At 39.8% G+C, this 19,060-nt stretch overlaps 1 pseudogene; it reads right to left on the bottom strand.

Moving 5' to 3' along the window:
• Nucleotides 1-2,195: 2,195 nt before the first annotated feature.
• LOC135702405 (uncharacterized) lies at nucleotides 2,196-4,730 on the bottom strand (annotated as a pseudogene).
• Between the last annotated feature and the right edge of the window lie 14,330 nt (nucleotides 4,731-19,060).

The raw sequence follows: 19,060 nt of genomic DNA, 5'->3' as shown, positions 1-19,060 counted from the left end.
GCCATGTTTACTAAATTGCGAAATAAGATGCATCCTATCTTCAACATTACATTCTTCGTATTTCATCAGGATATTATACTCATCTGGAATTTTTAAGCTAAGTATATGTTCTTCCTTGATCTCGTGTAAAGGTGTTACGAATGCGTTGCTAAATAAATCATTAGCGAATTTGAAACTAGCCTTAGTAATCAAAGAAGAGCAAATATTGCGTTTGTTATAATTTACTCTAGTATATTGTTTAGCTTGTTTGTGCTTAGCTTCACATCGCATTCCCCATTGTCGACGTAAACTACCAGATTTTGATATTGCTGTGGCGTAGTGTACCAAATTATGGTGTTTGGGTTTTAAAGAGTCCTTAAATAATGCGACGTACTGTGTATGGTGAAACTCAACCACTTCCTTAAGTTCTTGAATCAATTCAATAGGAAAATCTTGCAGCATAACTAAATCAAAATTTTTTAGCAGGCTGCAAAAATGTATCCATACTGGATCGCCTATCGGAATGAGTTTACCAATGAACAACGGTAAAAAACGCATCAGTGTTATTACTTCACTTGCAGTCATTCGAATCTTTTGTTTAATGAGATTTGTATCTTTTATATCATCCGGAATGTTAGATGAATTCAAGTGGCCATAAACAAAAAGATTTTTCCGGCACTTTAAATCATCTAATGTGAAGTATTTTTGTTTGTATACAAAATAGTTCAAGCAATGCGATAAACCATAAAGACATATCCCTTCAGGTACGTCGTGCATTACATCAAAGTACACATTTAAAGCCACGTGGAATGATGGAATGCGATTTAGGATGCACCTGTCTTTTACACCTGTTTTAGACATATCATTCACTTGCACATGCTCTTCATACATCTCTTCAGATCTAAGAGAATCTACATATTCTTTGCTGTCGATTTCTCTCTCACTCCTAGTTCTGGTACACATACGACAGTAATAATTGGCAGTAGGTGACTCAACTAGATTTAGTATCTCACTCAATCCTAGATTATCACCAGTTATGAAACCTAGCTTGAAATAAGCAGTTATCTCGTTTCCTTTGTATCGGACGGTAATTCCAGTGTTTTCTAATTCACTTAATGTTTCAACTAGTTTAAGCAGCGTCCGTTCATTGCCAAAATGTTTCCTATCTCCAGACATAACATAACCAGTCGTTAGAATATTAACAAGTCGTGACAGAATATATGGTGGTAAACAAGGTATGTAATGATAAATTCCACATATTTTAGTGTTACTGGCATGAGGAGAAACTGTGTCGCTTGTAGTAAAATCGTCAAAAAATATATTGATTGGAACGATCAACTTACTTTCTAGTCCTTGTATTTTCTTCTGCCAAATGGTGCCATCTACTAAAGACCTGATTACTCCATCATCAGATGATTTTAGACATCCAATCAATAGATCGATTACATTTTCCGATTCTAAGTATTTGCGTAGTTGGAACTTTATAGGCATTAAAACACCCTTTACATCATCTTCGACCATTTCTAAGTTTTGATGTATTACAGCTGGTTTCAGTTCGTTACTTATACTAAAATACACCGGTTCTTCGTACAAGCCTATTTCTTTGAGGTCTCGTATAAATTTGTACTCGGTCTGTGAATTGTTGATCACTGAAAATACAGATTTTAATACGGTACTACCAGAACGTGAAATTAAACCGACATCAGTCATTACTCCTACAATTTCATTAATGGGATTCAATACATTTCTTCGTACATCATCTTGAAACTGAAATACCAACTTCCGAGGTACCGTATCCTTATTTAACCACTTTAAGTTAAAACCAATGCTTAAACGACTAATTTCTGATGAGATTTTCTCTAGGTTGATTAACTGTTGTGCTTCAATGTTTTCAACTTGGATAAACTGATCGTCTTCAACATTTGCTATACTTTCTCTATGTACTTCTATACTACCGTTTTCATTTGACAATTTGTGATGTGGTACGGATGGTAACACATGATCTTCCGAATCAAACCTATCTTCGTTACAAAGGTTATCTGCAGCATGGTTGTTTCGAATGTGTTTCTTGATATGAGAAATATAAGAGCATCTGACACTAAATCGTCTTCCGCAATTTGAAACAGTGCAGCAATAGACATCGATGGGCTCATGGACTCTGCGGAGGTGAGTTCCGAAAAGTGATGGACATGTAGTCTTCCATCGGCAACCGGAAATGAAGCACACAATCATTGTGCCGATTGCTGGTTACGGAGAGTTGCAGCTAGAGTTAAGATCCTTGCTTTGTTTCCGTCTTCTGGTGGTTCGAAGTGGTACAACGAATGTGCAATGAAATTCCACGGGCCAGTTGATTCGCTGGGGAAATCTATCTCGTATGCCTTGTAAATTTTGAATGTAACGTCAAGTGCTTTGAGGAAGGTTTCCGCTTTATAAGCTATGTCTTTATAGCTTACGAAAAACTGGTTGATGTGATTAATTGTATCACCAACTACTACGACCACTGGATAATCTGGTAAACCTCTTTGATGATTTTGTCGACTAAGCCTAGCAAGTTCTGTTTCATAATCTGCTAGCGTCCTTAAGTGCAAGATGCTGCTTTCACGACTCTCCAGTAACGATGGTTTCCATTTCTTTCCGTTGGGTAGACGTGTAAACTTACTAGGCCAAATGATCAATAGAAGCAATGTGGTGATGCAATCTCGCGAATCTGTTGATGAAAAATAAACAAAAAAAAAACATTGTTTTATAACTTGCTGCAGATATGTTCAAGATTTAAAGAGTTGAAGTAAACTCGTATGGTAAGATACCGTATACCAAGAATTACTTTACCTTCTGTTAGTTCTTCATTCAGCAGTGTCAAAAGTGCTTTTCCTTGCTCAGGTACCTCGTTACAAAATACGATTTCAGCGCATGTACGAAAAGAAGCGAAATTGCTGAACAATAGGTTACATTTCGTTGAGTACTTGAAAGCGAAGTCTAGCTTTACCAACTGATAGCCACTGCTATTTCTCAGCACCGGGTATTCATCCAGTACCTTCTGGTAAGTGACGGATTTCAATCTGCTGATTTCATGCAAGCGAACAGCATTAGTTTCCTGCCAGCGCTTCTTAATATCTTCCCACTCGCCGTGATGATGCCGGAACCAATTTTTTGCTTCTTGATACGTCGCCACTAGAACGAATATAAATAAATCAAATCTTTGTTTGCAACGCCAAATAAATGTAGTAGCTACCTGCTTCCAATGTGATTACATCAACTAATGATTGAGTCCCGCTTGATGGATGTTCGTCTGAAGCGATCGATGCCGGAGCAGGTGTTTTGGATCCGCGATAGTTGTGATTGCGGTCAAACAGGCAACCTTTAGCTACACGTCCAAGTTTGATTCTCTTGCCGTCGTTATCACGATAAGATGCTGGTTGATACCACACATGCTGGAATGAAAACAATATTTATGTTACCATATTTACACGAATAAATAATATATACATTCAACAGGCCATTGACAATGTTTTTAATCTTTTCATCACATCACAGCAAAGCAAAACACGGTATGAAAAAAATACCCATTATGGGTAAAATTTCACCCATTTTCAATAAAAGGGGACCTACTCATTATTAATATACTATATAATTTATACGATACATAATTTAGCATTTTATTTTAACATTAATAAGTAACAGTTAAGGTCCAAGCGCAATGACAGCAGAAGCGGAGCGGCAGCGGAAGCGAAAAAGCCCGATCTGAGTAAAGGCTGGCACACAATGCATAAGTTTTCGGTTTTTTTGACAGATAATGCATTGGTTAACTGTCAAAAAATCCGAAAACTTATCCATTGTGCGCCGGCCTTAAGCCTGCTTGTCGGATTGAAAACTAGTTAGAACCAAATCAACTTCGGTTAGGCATCTTGATGTCATTTGTGACGACTGTCAAACTTTCCGTTTCCGTCCCGTTTCCGCACACACTGCGCTTGAGCCTTTACCCATAAATAGGGAACTGCTACTCGTTTAGTGTGCTAACTTTCAAGTTGTTAATGTTTACAATGGTATAATCTAAAAGAATTACCTTTTCCACTGTCGAAAACAAAAGTTTCAACTCGTCCGATCGCAACCCTAACTCCTCGCGTGTTAATTTTCCAAAATCGTCGACGAATTCATCGATAATAAGATGAGTGATGAAAGTGCGATCCTTCCTTGATAGAATTTTGGTCGAATTAAAATTTTCCAATATTAGCCTTCCTTTCTTGGACCTATTGATCAGTGCCAACGAAGTCCACTGACTTCATGGCAGATTTCTCAGCGTGGTTTTTGAAGGATCGAAGCTGCTCGTTGCTGATGGATTGATGATTTTTAATGGAGTTGTTACTGGAGGTAAACCCTATGGGAATTTTAATATTAGTTTATTTATGTTAGTGATATAATTTGCATGTTACCATAGAGCAACGCCACTTGTTTAACCCGTCGATGCGGTCGATGCACCTCGTTCTGTCGGCTAGTAATGGCGGTGGTAGTAGAGCTTCTACTTCCTCACGCTCTATTACCTGTAGAGCGTGAACGTCGTAGCCATTTACTGCAAAGAAACATAATTTGTCAGTACGATGATTTAATTAAATATTACATAGAAATACTTACTAACAAATTGCTCAATTGCTGCATCCGTTAATTCAAACGATTTATAAATCTCCAGCAATTCATCGTCCACCACAAACTCAGCAACAAATTCTTCCTGATGTGTTTCTTCCTCGGACGCCATGATGAAAATCAACGCAAAATATCAGGTTGTTGTTTTCACATTTTGTATAGTTGAATCAAGCATACTCTCGGGTTGGAATAATAACATTTTAGGTTTGCTTTAACCCTATGACAGATGTGCAAAAATTATAGCAATTTTAACTATAAAATATGTTTGACTCAATTAAGAGGTGGTTTTAAAATAAACAAAATTTGTGATTGAATCAAGCATAGGTTTATTAAAGATATCAACTATCGAAATAGTTATTTCAATAACCCACCATTTATTTCCGTGCATCACTAAGTGGGCCAAGGTTTAATCAACCGGTGGAAACTAACGATTTCAAATTGGCTCACTACTTTACTAGCCTATTGGTCCCTAGTAAATCTATAAGCGTGTCCCATTCTAGTCGAAATTATAGTACTACACTACACTATGTTTGTTTTGATTCGCTATGAAAGTTTGACAGGTAAAATGAGGGGTTCGTGGATTTTCCTATGTTTCGAGAGGTGCATCGATAAACTTGGGACCGAAGAGAGTACCAGAGCTGAGCCAACAAGTTGAGTACGTTTCTTTGGGACCTTCTGGTCTTGGAGTTACCTCTATGGTTTAATCGTAAATCAGTTCCATCCTGAGATTCAATCGTCCAGTGGTCAATTTACAGTTGTGCTTTTCGAATTGCCATATTTTTCGCTGATATAACGAAACATGTCAGCTTAATTACAATTGATTTTAACTTTAAAAAAATATGAATAAATTTACTCTGATTTTTCAAACATTTGCATGAGAATTGCACATGATGACTGTCATTTTCTCAATGCCTACTTTTTTCCATATGGGACTGATATGCGATTCTTTGAATGAGTTATTGTTTTTGATGTTAAGAAGTTTATTCTCCCTAATCTAAGGGTAGTTTTTAGGGATATGTTATCAAGAAAACTACTTCGTATTAGGCATCATATAATAGTCTTGTAGAATTGCTGAACCACTCATGTATAAATCTTAAGTTTTTTAAGAATGGTATAAATAAATAAAGAGCCACATAATAAAGATCATGTAATTACAATAATTTTTTTTTTTTGGTTTATTAGAGAGATTATTACAAAAACTTTCCCAAAGAATTTCAACTCCCTATTTTTTCCCATGAAATTTCCGTTGACGAACTGTTGGCCTATGTCAGACCTCCTTCACTCTTTGGAATTTATAGAGACAGATAACAGCGCCAAAAGGATTGTGACGAGATAACATTGAACTGCAGCTTAGGAAGTAAACACGCACACCAACATCTTTGCATTTACGAACCCACACTACTGAGCGGACGGTACAGCGCAAATCAAAACACGAAGCGGTGTCATCAATTATCGTCATCACTCAGCTTCGGCAGCTTCTGATTGCGTTTGTATTCGCAGGCGTTGACAAATACCTTCCTATGTTATACAATAGGAAAGCATTAATTATCCAACATAATTTTTGAATTGAATGCGTGCTGCGTTGACTGCGGAAGCCGGCATTTCCAATGGCTTGCGTGTGTAATTCTCCATGGAGAATAAATGTTTTTCCATGTCTACTTATATGCTTATAAAGATTATATTGTGCAACAGCGTCGCAAATAATCAATTACTTTTAGAGATTTGATTTTTACCGGTGATGATATTGGAAACTCTTTCACTCCAAAGCAAAACATATTACAAGCCCATCATGATGCGAGCTTGGATATGTGATTGTTTTCTCAAATGTTTCTGTTGCGTATAAAGTGGTAATGAATGAAAATCGGAGCAATCACAAAAGAGTGAGAGCCTTGCTATCGCAATATAATGATGATGGCATCGAGGATTATATCGTCCTCTTCGTCTTCTTCGGCTGATCATCAACGTCCGCACATGTCATGCTGACACCTGTCAGTTATTGAGCCCTGGTGGTGAAGTTGGTGGGGAACTTCCAATAGTTTCAATGTGCACTCACCAGATGGCACTGTGATCACATAAGGGTTGTGTATCCATTCCCTTGTTCGAGGAATTAATTAGTGTTATATCTTGTTAATAAGGTATCTTTGCCTATGTCTTACTTACTTACTTATCCTGATCCGACATTCCTCAGGATTGCTCCTGCATCACAATGTTACGCCAATTCACTCGGTCCGTGGCTCATTGTCTCCAATTTCTTGACCGTCCCACACTTCCAAGATCCTGCTCCACTTGGTCTAACCACCTTGCTCGCTGTGCTCCTCTTCGTCTTGTACCGGCCGGATTCGAGGCAAATACCATTTTTGTGGTATTGTTTTCCGGCATTCTTAAAACGTGTCCCACCCATCGTACCCGTCCAGCTTTCGCAACTTTCTGGATACAGGGTTCACTATAGAGTTGCGCCAGCCCGTGGTTCATCCTTCGCCTCCATTCACCGTTCTCACATACACCGCCAAAGATGGTCCTTCGAAAACACCCAGTGCTTGCAGTGTGCCCGTAGTGTGCCCGTAGAGAACTACCGGTCTTATCAGCGTCTTGTACATGTTACATTTAGTACGGAGGTGAAGTTTTCCCGACCTCAGGGTCTTGTGGAGTCCGTAGTAAAGGGTGTCCACGATGAAATTGCCACACTATGAAATTGCTCTAACTTTTTAACCGTTGGGTAGAATTTAATGAAAATTTGGGTGGATTTAGTTCATAGTGCATTATTTACATCCTGCAAGTTTTAAAGTCCTGTGATCAAAACTCGCGGAAATGGAGTCGAAAGAACAGCTCGTGCGTGATAAAATCTTGCGCATTCATCACGAGAACAAGGATCTCTCGCATCGTTCCATCGCTAAAACGTTGGGAATCGTGAATTCCACGGTGTCGCGAGTGATTAAGTGGTTCGAGGAACGGTTGACCACCGATCGGAAGCCCAGAAGTGAAGGAAAAAGTATTCCGTACAACACCAAAAATCACAACCGCGTAGTTGGGGCCTTCAACCGAAATCCGAACGCCTCCGTTAGGGATGTGGCTAAGAAGCTGCACCTAAGCCGAAGTTTTGTCCAGAAGGCCAAAACTAAGGCTGGGCTTCGAACGTTCAGGGTACAAAAGGCCCCTAATCGCGACGAGAAGCAGAACAAGTCCGCCAAAACCCGTGCCAGGAAGTTGTACCTCAACATGCTGACGAAAGTTGAATGCTGCATCATGGACGACGAAACATATGTGAAGGCCGACTTCAAACAGATCCCCGGCAACCTGTTTTTCACGGCCAAGGATAAGTTCAGCGTTCCGGAGCATGTCCGCACTCAGAAGATGTCCAAATTTGCGAAGAAATTCCTGGTTTGGCAAGCCATCTGCACGTGCGGGAAGCGGAGTGCACCTTTCGTGACCCAGGACACGATGAACGGACAGGTGTACATAAAAGAGTGCCTCCAGAAGCGGCTGCTTCCTCTCCTGAAGGCCCACAACGTCCCAACAATCTTCTGGCCGGATTTGGCCTCATGCCACTACTCCAAGGACGTGCTGAAGTGGTATGCGGACAATAAGGTCAATTTCGTGCCGAAAATGTTCAACCCTCCCAACACTCCGGAGCTCCGCCCCATCGAGAAGTACTGGGCGATTATGAAGCAGCACCTTCTTAAACGACCTAAGGTAGTGAAGACAGTCGAGGAACTGAAGAAAGTATGGGTTTATATGCAAAAAACAGTTGATTCACAGGTTGTGCAGAATCTTATGGCCGGGGTTAAGGCCAAGGTGCGGGCATTTGCGTATGGACTGTAAATAAAATACGAGTAAAATGGTAAAATGAAGTTTAATAGTTATTTCTCAATCCCTGAAAATTTGATGGCAATCGGATGAAAACTCGAATTTTGCGAATCAATTTTGTGTGTGGCAATTTCATCGTGGATACCCTTTAAGCACGACTTCAGCTGCAGTTGTTATCCGACCTTACCAATGATCCGAGGTACACAAATTCATCCACCACCTCGAACTCATCCCCATCGATTGTCACGCTTCCTCCTATACGAGCCCTATCCCACTCGGTTCCTTCAGCTAACAGATACTTTGTCTTCGACGTCTTCACCTTTAATCCAACCTTCTCTGCTTCACGTTTCAGCCTGGTGCACTGCTCCGCCACGGCCTGAAACGTTCTTCCGACAATGTACATGTTGTCAGCGAAGCAGATGAACTGGCTGGACTTATTGAAGATCGTGCCCCGCATGTTAAAGCCCGCACGTTTCATAACACGTTCTAGCGCAATGTTGAACAGGAGGCAGGAAAGACCATCGCTTTGTCGAAGTCCTTTCGAAGTTTTAAACGAGTCCGATAACGCACCCGATATCTTCACGCAGCACTGTACACCATCCATCGTAGCCCTGATCAGTCTGGTCAGCTTCCCGTGAAAACCGTTCTCGTCCATAATCTTCCATAGCTCTTCACGGTCATAAGCGACCTTGAAATCGATGAATAGGTGGTGCGTAGGCCTATGTTGGCATATGTCAAAACATCCAAAAACATCAAGGTATCAGGTTTCGATAACATAAGCTAGGGCACAATTATTTGAGTTCTATATTCTTCAATCACCTCGCCCTTACTTTCAGTCAGTGTTTGATATCTTCGGATATCCTACAATTTAACTAGCTGGGAGAACCAGTAGTAGGGTCGCAAAGAGAATACTACCTTCTTATTTTGTGAAGTTATTCGATAAGCCAACTGTGAAGTCGGGTCGAGCTTCAGACTAAGAATCTTTTTGTTTATTGAAATGCATTTTCCTTTTATACAGTTTTAGTTACATTGATTCATGAATGTTGAAAAGAGTCATTTGGGAAAAGAGTGAGACGACTGGAGTGACACCAAAAATGCGCATCCTAGCAATATCGGAAATAATGGTTATATTTTGGTTGAGCGCCCGGCGTTGTCATTCGAAACCTTTCTTGCTGCGCGAACAACCTTGGCCCACCCGGGAAGGGTGGAAGAGGACGAGGGAGCGCTGCACTTCTAGTGATGAGTGACAAACATATGGGTCGTGTAAAGTTGCATAATTGCATTCTTGCCCGAGCGATGGCTCGGTGCCTGGAGTGGATAATTTATTAGCATGGTTCATATTGATTGGGGTTTTATTAGCTATGTGAGAATGGTATACTACAAGTGTCTTAGTTTTGGCTACTTCCGCTCGATAGCTAAAGCAAGTCAAACGCACACTTCTTTGCCTAATCCGTACGATGTACGCGGAGATTTGAAGTACCATCGACTGGAAATGCTTTCGGCAACGTGGGGCTTTAGATAGTGATGAAACGTCACTAGAACTATTCCACAGCCGCAGACAGTATAAAAGCAAAGTCAAGCGCTCACTTTTTTGCCTGTAGATTTGAAGACATACTTCAAATCTCCGTACGGGTTAGGCAAAGAGGTGGGCGTTTGACTTTGCACTGTCGCATTAATGGCCCTTGGCTCATTTTCAATTTCTATTCAATTTCCATTCTGCCGTACTCTAACGGAACTATATCTACCTACCCTCTTCTAAGACCATTCTCTAGCTTATAAATTACCAACACGGTCGTCTCGAGTTCGAGTCCCCAAGTACTGGTGCAGGGTAATAATTTGGTGGTGTGTTTAACTAATTTCGATTAATTGATTCGCAGCAAAATTAAATTAATACATTCCTCCAACAAAAAAGCGTAAACAATATTTAACCCGGCTTCAAGAGAAAGCTGTGAAGTGATAATTGGATAACCGGGATAGGGTTGAATAAGCGCTTTTCAAGTTCGCACACAACTAAACATCAGGATGACAGCTGTTTAGGAGCGCTTGTCACAGCCGTCCCAACAGCCATTAGCGAAGGCTGGCGAAAAGTAAATTGGTACGCACTAAATGACCTGTAATTCGTGATTCAATAAGTTTAAAAAGTCCATTAATGGTTGCTTTGCATTACTTTTATTAAAACTTCAAAGTTACAGCATTAGATGGTTATATTTCTCCAGTTCGAACGAAATCTCGAGCCTTCCTCTTGATGGAGGCCATCAGCGCCCGCACATTGAAAACGGACACAGAATCAGCGAATTTCTTCTATTTTGCCCGCATTTGCTGGATGTCGTTGACTGCCCCGCCGCTTCGTCGAAATCGCTGCTTTGAAATTGCCCAGTATTTTGTCGAATGGTCGAAATTCCGCGCAATTCGGAGGATATTTTTCAGCTTGGGGACAAAATCGATCTTGTTGGCAGCATACCACTCCAGAACCACCTTGGAGCAGTGGCAGCTGGCCAAAAGATTAAGTTACCCTATGCTTGCGGATGAATGGTAATACACGCTTTTTCAGGCATCCCTTTTTTGTTTCCTTTGGTTTGTTTTTTCCGTCGATCTTGTTTTCCGTGCTGAGCACCAATGCTACCGACGTGCCAGGAAGGCAGCTCCCACACCTGGACCCTACCTATCGACCCATCAACTCATGAACCGGGGACCAACGGCTTTACTTCCCATCCGAAGGAAGGCGTGATCAGAGATGTTATGCCTCAGAACATCCAGGCGGCGCCGACTGGGATTGAACCCAGGCCTACTGGGGTGAGAGGTAATCACGCTTACCACTACACCACCGGCGCCGTTATTTTCAGGCATTCTTCGATGTAAACTTGCGATGTCATCGTCGAGGATGTGACGAATGGTTCCGTTTTCAGGGCACAACTGTAAATTGCTTGCCAAATCATGGCCTTCTTCTCGAGCTTGTCGGCAAACACGACCTTGAATCTTCCCGGCCCATCCCCACGTCCAGTCGCGATGTCAAACATTTGACCGGGAAGCTGCTTAAAATCGAGTTTGACGTCGTGCAAACAGTGTCGTACAAGAGCCTTGTACGCTTTTTGGCCACGGAATTCTGCTTCATGTGCCTGTTCGGATGTTTACTGGCTTTGTACGACTTGTATTCTTCCCTGGCAAGGATGTTCCGCACCGTTTGAAAGTTGGCGTTGTACCTTCTGGCCACATATAGGATCGAAAGACCGGGGTTGGCTTTAACGCACTTCAACACCCTGCTGCGCAGCTGACGATCCCTGGTTCCAGTTTTTTCGTAGGTCCGCTGATTCCTTTCCACACTCAGAGTTTCCTTGTAGGTTTTAAGCACTCGACAAACTATTGTTTTCGGCATCTTCAGCACTTTAGCTTGAAACCGGACCACTCCGGATTTTCCAGGTGTTTGTGTACAATATTTTTCTTCTTTCGAGTTCCATTTGACGTTATTTCTGAACGCGATCGACTACTTCGATCAAACTTGCACCAGTTATTCTCTATAGAAGTGTAAGCAAACCACTGTCAAAGTTTTTCGATTTCCAACACTAGAGGCGTGCCAGCCTTTAGCTGACTAAGTTCACCAGATTTGCTTGTATAGAGTATGAGTAAAGGTTGCCTCATATCGTATTTGAATACAGCATGAGGCTGAATAAATGAAATGAGCAAAGCGTTTACGTCGTGAAAATTGTTAGTTAGTTAGATAGCATTTCGAACAAACTCTGGAAATCGCAAACGCGTATGAAGTAACATAAAACAGTTTGAATGGAAGGAATTAATGTTCATACATACAGTGATTCCACACACTCGAATATAACCAAAACATTACTACATATATTGGAACATTCCAACATCTATGCTTCACCGCTGTGTTTTATTATTTGTCTAAAAATCTCTGCCGAAACCTCGTGGAAGCCGAAGCCTGTAGCGACATTCAGTATTGTAATCAAGCTCGGCAAGTCACGACACTTGAATCCTGAATCTGAAGGAAAGCAAGTTAAGGATGGAGGAGTTGAGAATGCCTGGATTTATCCTCACAATTGTAGCTTGAGTGTCTGTACACAAGCTCCCATATCTCAGAAACGATCTATTAAATTCTAAACTGGAACATTTCCCAAGTGTTCAATTAGCATTCTCTGTCGCTGAAGTACAGTTTGGAAAATGGAGTAGATACAAAAATCTGAATAATAAGCAATCGAGTCAAGTGGTAATGCAAGGACGAAGCGATTCCGCCATTATCATTGGAGGCGGCGAGCAAGAAGTGCTTATTCTAGTGTCAGTCGTTCATTAGCGCTACACTGACTAATGACACGAAAATATGTTCTACCTCCCGTATACGAGCAGCTTGCAGCCAGCACGTCGTTGATGTTATTGTTGCCGTTTGAAAAGTGTAGCGGAAGACCGTAGAAAAAGTATAATTAATGAATTTATTCATCGTCATTACGATTATTAGTAGTCCCGCACTCAGTTGCAGGCAGCCGGGCCCAAAAGAGTGGTTAGGTGGGTGGGTGGTTATCGTTGGGTGCTACATCCCATTTGTAGCTTCATCGCCATCATCATCATCTGTCATGTCCTGCTCCGGTCTCACCCCCTTCCCATTCTCCTTCATCCGCCACCTGTAACGCGTTGTACCAACAAAGCTCTTGCACTGGACCAAGCATCAAATGAGTGCTCAGGGACCGAAAAAATGACTGTATTTATTGCCGACGACGCTCGAGTCTACTGGCTGTTAATTCGATATATCCGCGTGCTTATTCCAGCTTGTCGTATTTTTTCGCCGTACACTATTTGTTCGTGTACATATTTCAACCGTTTGTTACTGGAAACCAAATAATTTTTCACTTTTATCTCTCTCGTGTGGACCGTCTGTCAGTATGGAAATTGACGGTCGTATATGAAGCACTCGCGAATGGCACTTTATTTGCTATACTATTTGCGCTCGACTGAACCCTTTTGCAGCCCCCCTCCTAACCCGTCAGCCTTGTTCTACACTTTGAAAAAATGGGATCATTTCCGGTGCTCTCGATCACCATGGACGTTCCACGTGACGGTAACGATACATTTGGTAGGGTGTGTAGAACAATACTTAAACAAATGGGTGCCTTTGCTCACTGGCACCGATGTATACATTATTCCGTTGGTGGTTTACGATTTACTGTTATCATTAACACAATGTATCTCAAATGTACCAGATTTTACATACCTGTAGTGCCTCATTATCAGCCCAGCACTTGCATCGCAACCGGGTATCTTGTCCTCAGCTCGAGGCAGTCGAAAATGCGTGCGAAAATTTGCGTAATCGGAACCTTTCGTACGTTGGATGATGGATGGATAAATGGAATGGAGCAACAAAAAAAAAAAAAAAACATAACGAGCGAAATTAATACTCTGTGCCCCAATAGGCTTCGGCACGATATGTCGGGCATAAATTTTCGTAAATTATAAGCATATGAGTCGTCGGCGCTATTCATTGTGAGCAGCGTTCTAGCAGCGCGAAACTAGCTCTCATTTTGGAGAAAGGAAACTCAATACGTTTCAAAACGAAGCACATAGACTGCTTCCTCGGTTAATTGAAATTTGCCTTGAGGTTCTGTTTGCTTGGCTCTACATAACTGTGCTACACTGTGTAACTTCCGTTATCCGCCATGTTCGTCAATACGATCGTACGTAATCTATCGGGGAATGATATTTCCCAGAAACGTTCAGAGTGATTATTTCAAACAGGGTTGCCACATTTAAATCTGGAATTACTGGAAATAGAAATTACTAATCCTTCTCGCATTCTTTATAAAGGTATTCCACTAAGACGCCCGTATTCATCAGGATTCATCATGGCAACCAACCAATTATCGGATTGAAGAAAACCATCGCATCGCTTCATAACGACGGCAAAAATATAAGGTTATACCTTGTAACCGTTCGCGAAGAATGCTTGAGGTTCGGTGGCTAGAAATCAGGCGGACAAAAATAAGAAAATTTACTTTTTCTTACTCAGATTCTGGAATACTTTATCAATAGTAAACACTTTGCCTAAGAAGTTCCCAAAATTTCAGGTGTCTACGATTTGTAGTTTCAGAGATATTCAACTTGAAAGTTGAAAAAATGCTGAAATCATACACTTTTTGCTTTAAAAACAAGCCCACATTAAAATATCATTTTAATAATGTATTTAACAGTTATACCCTCCCCTTGGCTAGTTTTTGCACCTTGCACCTTTTTCAAATGTTCTAAACACATTTGCATGTTTTTAAGGGGTGTCCTTAAACATATAATCGGGAGTGTACGGTTTTATAAATTTCCCTATTCAACTGAGCAAAAGTGCCTCACTCTCTGAGTTAGTCTCGTTGTCTGTGCACTAGACTGATGCAAATTTTGACATTATCGCTCCACAGTGCTCAAACGGTTCCAAATCGGGTCCTGATTAGTCTCCCAAAATTGGAACTCATTTGAAAAGAAACTTACTAGGCCAAACCATTTGAAGTTTATATGGAAATTACTGTAGGAAAACCAAATGTTTTGTTCATATCCATCTAACAATTTACCATATCGTTCTGCTTTAAAAAATGATAACTGAGCTCGTAGAAAATTTTCTCATCTACAACTTTGTTCTGAACCACCTTTAAATAAAATGTAAGCATCAAAAGTTATCAATAATTCAAGCCACTAATGTCTTACGATTATGCTCGATCAACTGTTCAGCAGGCAACATTGGTGTTTCTGGCGCTTGGAATAGAGCACAAAAATCATGGCTGCTATGTCACACTGCACAGTGGTCCAGAATGCAGATTTAGGTGGAATGATATGTTTTGAGCCTGAAATTGAAACTTTAGACTAAAAGTCTCTTCTAAAAAGTTGTTCCTTAGTAATAGTGATCATGATGATGATGTTGTTTTTCAAGAAAATGCGAGTTTTGCGGATGTTGTAAAAAGACATAGTCGTATTAGTCAAAGTAAAACTAATAGTAACAGTAATAGTAAAAGTAACAAACCAGAAAATCGTAAGACTCGTCCAGTCATTGTGATTAAACCGAAAGAGTCCAAACAACCTTGCGAAGATACTCGTAAGTTTTTGAAAAGTCAGTTGGATCCAAAAACACACAAAATCAGTAATTTTAGGAATGGTAAAGATGGCTCCATTATTGTTGAGTGTGCAACAGGAGCAAACTTAAGTGATGTGAAAAATGGTATTGAAAGCAATCTGGGTGAAAAATATAGTGCTGTTGTTCCCACTTCGGTGCCAAGATTGAAAATAGTGGGCATGAGCGATCAGTTTTCCTCCGATGTCTTTATTGACTACTTAAAAAGTCAAAATGAAGACATCGTTATTAATGATGTAAAAGTAGTGAACATGTTTGAAAATCCACGCTTCACTTATAACAAGTTAAGTGTTGTAATTGAAGTCGATGTCGATACGTATAAATGTTTGTTATGTGCGAAAAAAGTAAATGTAGGGTTTGATCGGTGCTCGATAGTTCCCGCGATTAATGTGTTGAGATGCTTCAAATGTGGAGAATTTGGGCACAAGAGCATGGATTGCAAAAATTGTGATAGATGCTCTAGGTGCAGCCAACAACACAAAACGTCGGAGTGTACGTCAACTGTATTGAAATGTATTAATTGTTTGAAAATGAATAAAGAACGAAAAATGAACTTGGACGTCAACCATGCCGCATTTAGCTCGGAATGTTTGCTCTATAAAAGACTTTTTGATCAGAAGAAAAGCAGCTTGCGTTTCAATAAATAGCAGCCAAGTTCCAGGAATGTGAATCAATTCGATTTTTTATATTTGAATATTGCGGGGTTGTCAACAAACTACGTAGCATTACGTCAGATTGTTGAGGAAAAACGTCCTCTTTTAGTTTTATTATCTGAAACTCATATTGTAGAAACTGAAGCTTTTGATCAGTATAGTATTCCGGGATATATTGTTGCTGCTTGTTTATCACATTCTAGACACACTGGCGGTGTTGCTATTTATGTCAAAGAATCAGTTCAATTCAACCTTCGTACCAACGAAGTTATTGATGGCAACTGGTTCTTGGGCATTACAGTTGTACGTGGCATGAATATGGGTAATTATGGTGTTTTGTATCATTCTCCCAGTTCTAGTGACCAGCGTTTTGTTGAAGTTTTAGAGAACTGGCTCGAGACATTCCTTGATTCTAGTAAATTAAATATATTGGCTGGTGATTTTAATATTAATTGGCGTGATAACCATAATTCGAATCATTTGAAGCGTTTAGCTGAGTTTTTTAATTTAAAGCAAACGGTAAATGAATATACGCGTATTTCCAGGCACAGTAGAACTTTAATTGACCACGTTTATTCCAATTTTGATTCCATTTGTTCAGTTACGGATACTGATTTGAAAATAACCGATCATGAGACTTTAGTGATTAATGTCTTAGACCATGTTAACGATAACGATAATTTTGTAAAATTGAAGTGCTGGAGGAAATATTCGAAGCAAGCTGTTTCAAATCTTGTTGAGAGAAGCCTGGATTTTCCATTCGCGGCCGGTAACTTAGATGAATCTACAGCTGTTCTTAATAACGCTTTGAAAACGTGTACCAATCAATTAGTTGAGCAAAAGTTTGTTTCTTTGAAAAACTCGAACAGCTGGTACAATTTGGATCTTTTGCGTCTTAAACGGCAAAGGGACAAATTGCACAAAAAGTTCTGTAGATCTAATAATGACAATCATTGGACAAGGTACACAATCGCGCGTAATAAGTATTCACAATCGATAAAGAAAACTCGTTGTGAATATGTTCAAAGGAAGATAGATCAGCATCAAATTAACAGCAAAGAGTTATGGAAAATTTTGAAATCTTTATTAAAACCTAGTAATTGCAAACCGCGGTCCATAACTTTTAATGGCACATTAGAACAGTCAGAACAAGTAATTGCATCTAAGTTTAATGATTATTTCGTAGACAGTGTTTCATTGATTAATCAATCTATTGAATTGGTCGATGAACCTGACGAAATAAAACAGCCAGTTAGTAGTAGTTGCAGATTTGAAGTTTTTCACCCAATTACATTAGATGAACTTAGAGTTATTTGTTTTTCATTAGGAAAATCGGCTGGAGTAGATAATGTTAATGCTAGAGTTATTCAAGATTGCTTTCATGTCATTGGCCACATCTTCTGGACCTTATTAATGAATCATTGCAGAATGGACATGTGCCACAAATTTGGAAGGAATCCTTAGTGATTCCTATTCAAAAAGTTGCTGGAACGATTAAAGCCGAAGAGTTTCGTCCCATCAACATGTTGCACACATTAGAGAAAATCTTAGAACTTGTTGTTAAAGGCCAGCTGTTGGAGTATTTGAATAGCAACTCTTTGTTGATACCAGAACAATCGGGATATCGGGAAGGTCATTCTTGTGAAACTGCATTGAATTTGGTGTTAGCAAAGTGGAAAGACAACTTGGAGCGTAAAGATACGATTGTTGCTGTTTTTTTGGATCTGAAACGCGCTTTTGAAACAATTTCTAGGCCCTTACTGTTAAGTACAATCAAGCGCTTTGGAATTACGAGTACTGCATATAAATGGTTTGAAAGCTATTTGTCTGACAGAACTCAACGGACTGTTTTTAATGATTCTGTTTCCAGTCCCGTGGGGAACAACCTTGGAGTGCCCCAGGGAAGTGTATTAGGGCCCCTTTTATTTATTATGTATATTAATGACTTGCGACGTGTTTTACGGTTTTGCGACATTAACCTTTTTGCAGATGATACTGTGTTATTCATTGCAGCTAAGGATTTAGAAGTTGCCGTCTCACACTTGAATGAAGATTTGCAGTATCTAAGTAGATGGTTGAAGTGTAAGCAGTTAAAATTGAATACAAGTAAAACTAAATTTATGGTAATTTCGCGGAATCGATTAAATGAGAACGTCTCTGGTGTAATTGATGATGAGACTATTGATCGCGTTCAGGAGATTAAATATCTTGGCGTGATTATTGATGACAAACTTAAGTTCAACTCTCACATTGACAATGTCATCAAGAAAATTGCCAAGAAGTATGGAATTCTATGTCGATTGAAAAACGATTTAACTATTGCCAGTAAAATACAGCTATACAAATCAATCATCTCTCCTCATCTAGACTTTTGCCCATCCATTTTATTTCTGTCCAATGCAACACAAATATCGAGATTACAGCGCTTGCAGAATAAAATAATGCGTTTGATTTTGAGATGTAATAGATTCACTTCCTCAACTTTGATGCTACACGCCTTACAATGGTTGTCGGTGAAGCAAAGAATTGTATATTTGACTATGGTGTTCATTTTTAAAGTAGTTAACGGTTTGCTGCCTCGATATTTGTGTGATCGAATTGAAAGAGGAAGTGACTATCATAGATGTAATACTAGAAACGCGGATGAAATAAGAACACCACATTTCTTGACTTGTGCTTCACAGAATTCATTATTTTTTAAAGGAATAAATGTTTTCAATTCGATGCCTAGACACATTAAACGTTCAACAACATTAGCAGAATTTAAGAGACATTGCATTTCACACGTTAAAACTGTCTTTTGAACGGTTATCCAGTGATTTTTTTTTTTATGAATTGACAAATTATGTATCTTGACGAAGTTATTTTTAACGGATTA

This window comes from Ochlerotatus camptorhynchus, unplaced genomic scaffold, assembly GCF_037179485.1.
Source record: "Ochlerotatus camptorhynchus isolate MF236.1 unplaced genomic scaffold, CSIRO-AGI_Acam_v1.1 ptg000193l, whole genome shotgun sequence".
Classification (NCBI taxonomy): domain Eukaryota; kingdom Metazoa; phylum Arthropoda; class Insecta; order Diptera; family Culicidae; genus Ochlerotatus; species Ochlerotatus camptorhynchus.
This window is presented reverse-complemented; position numbering and strand designations above follow the sequence as displayed.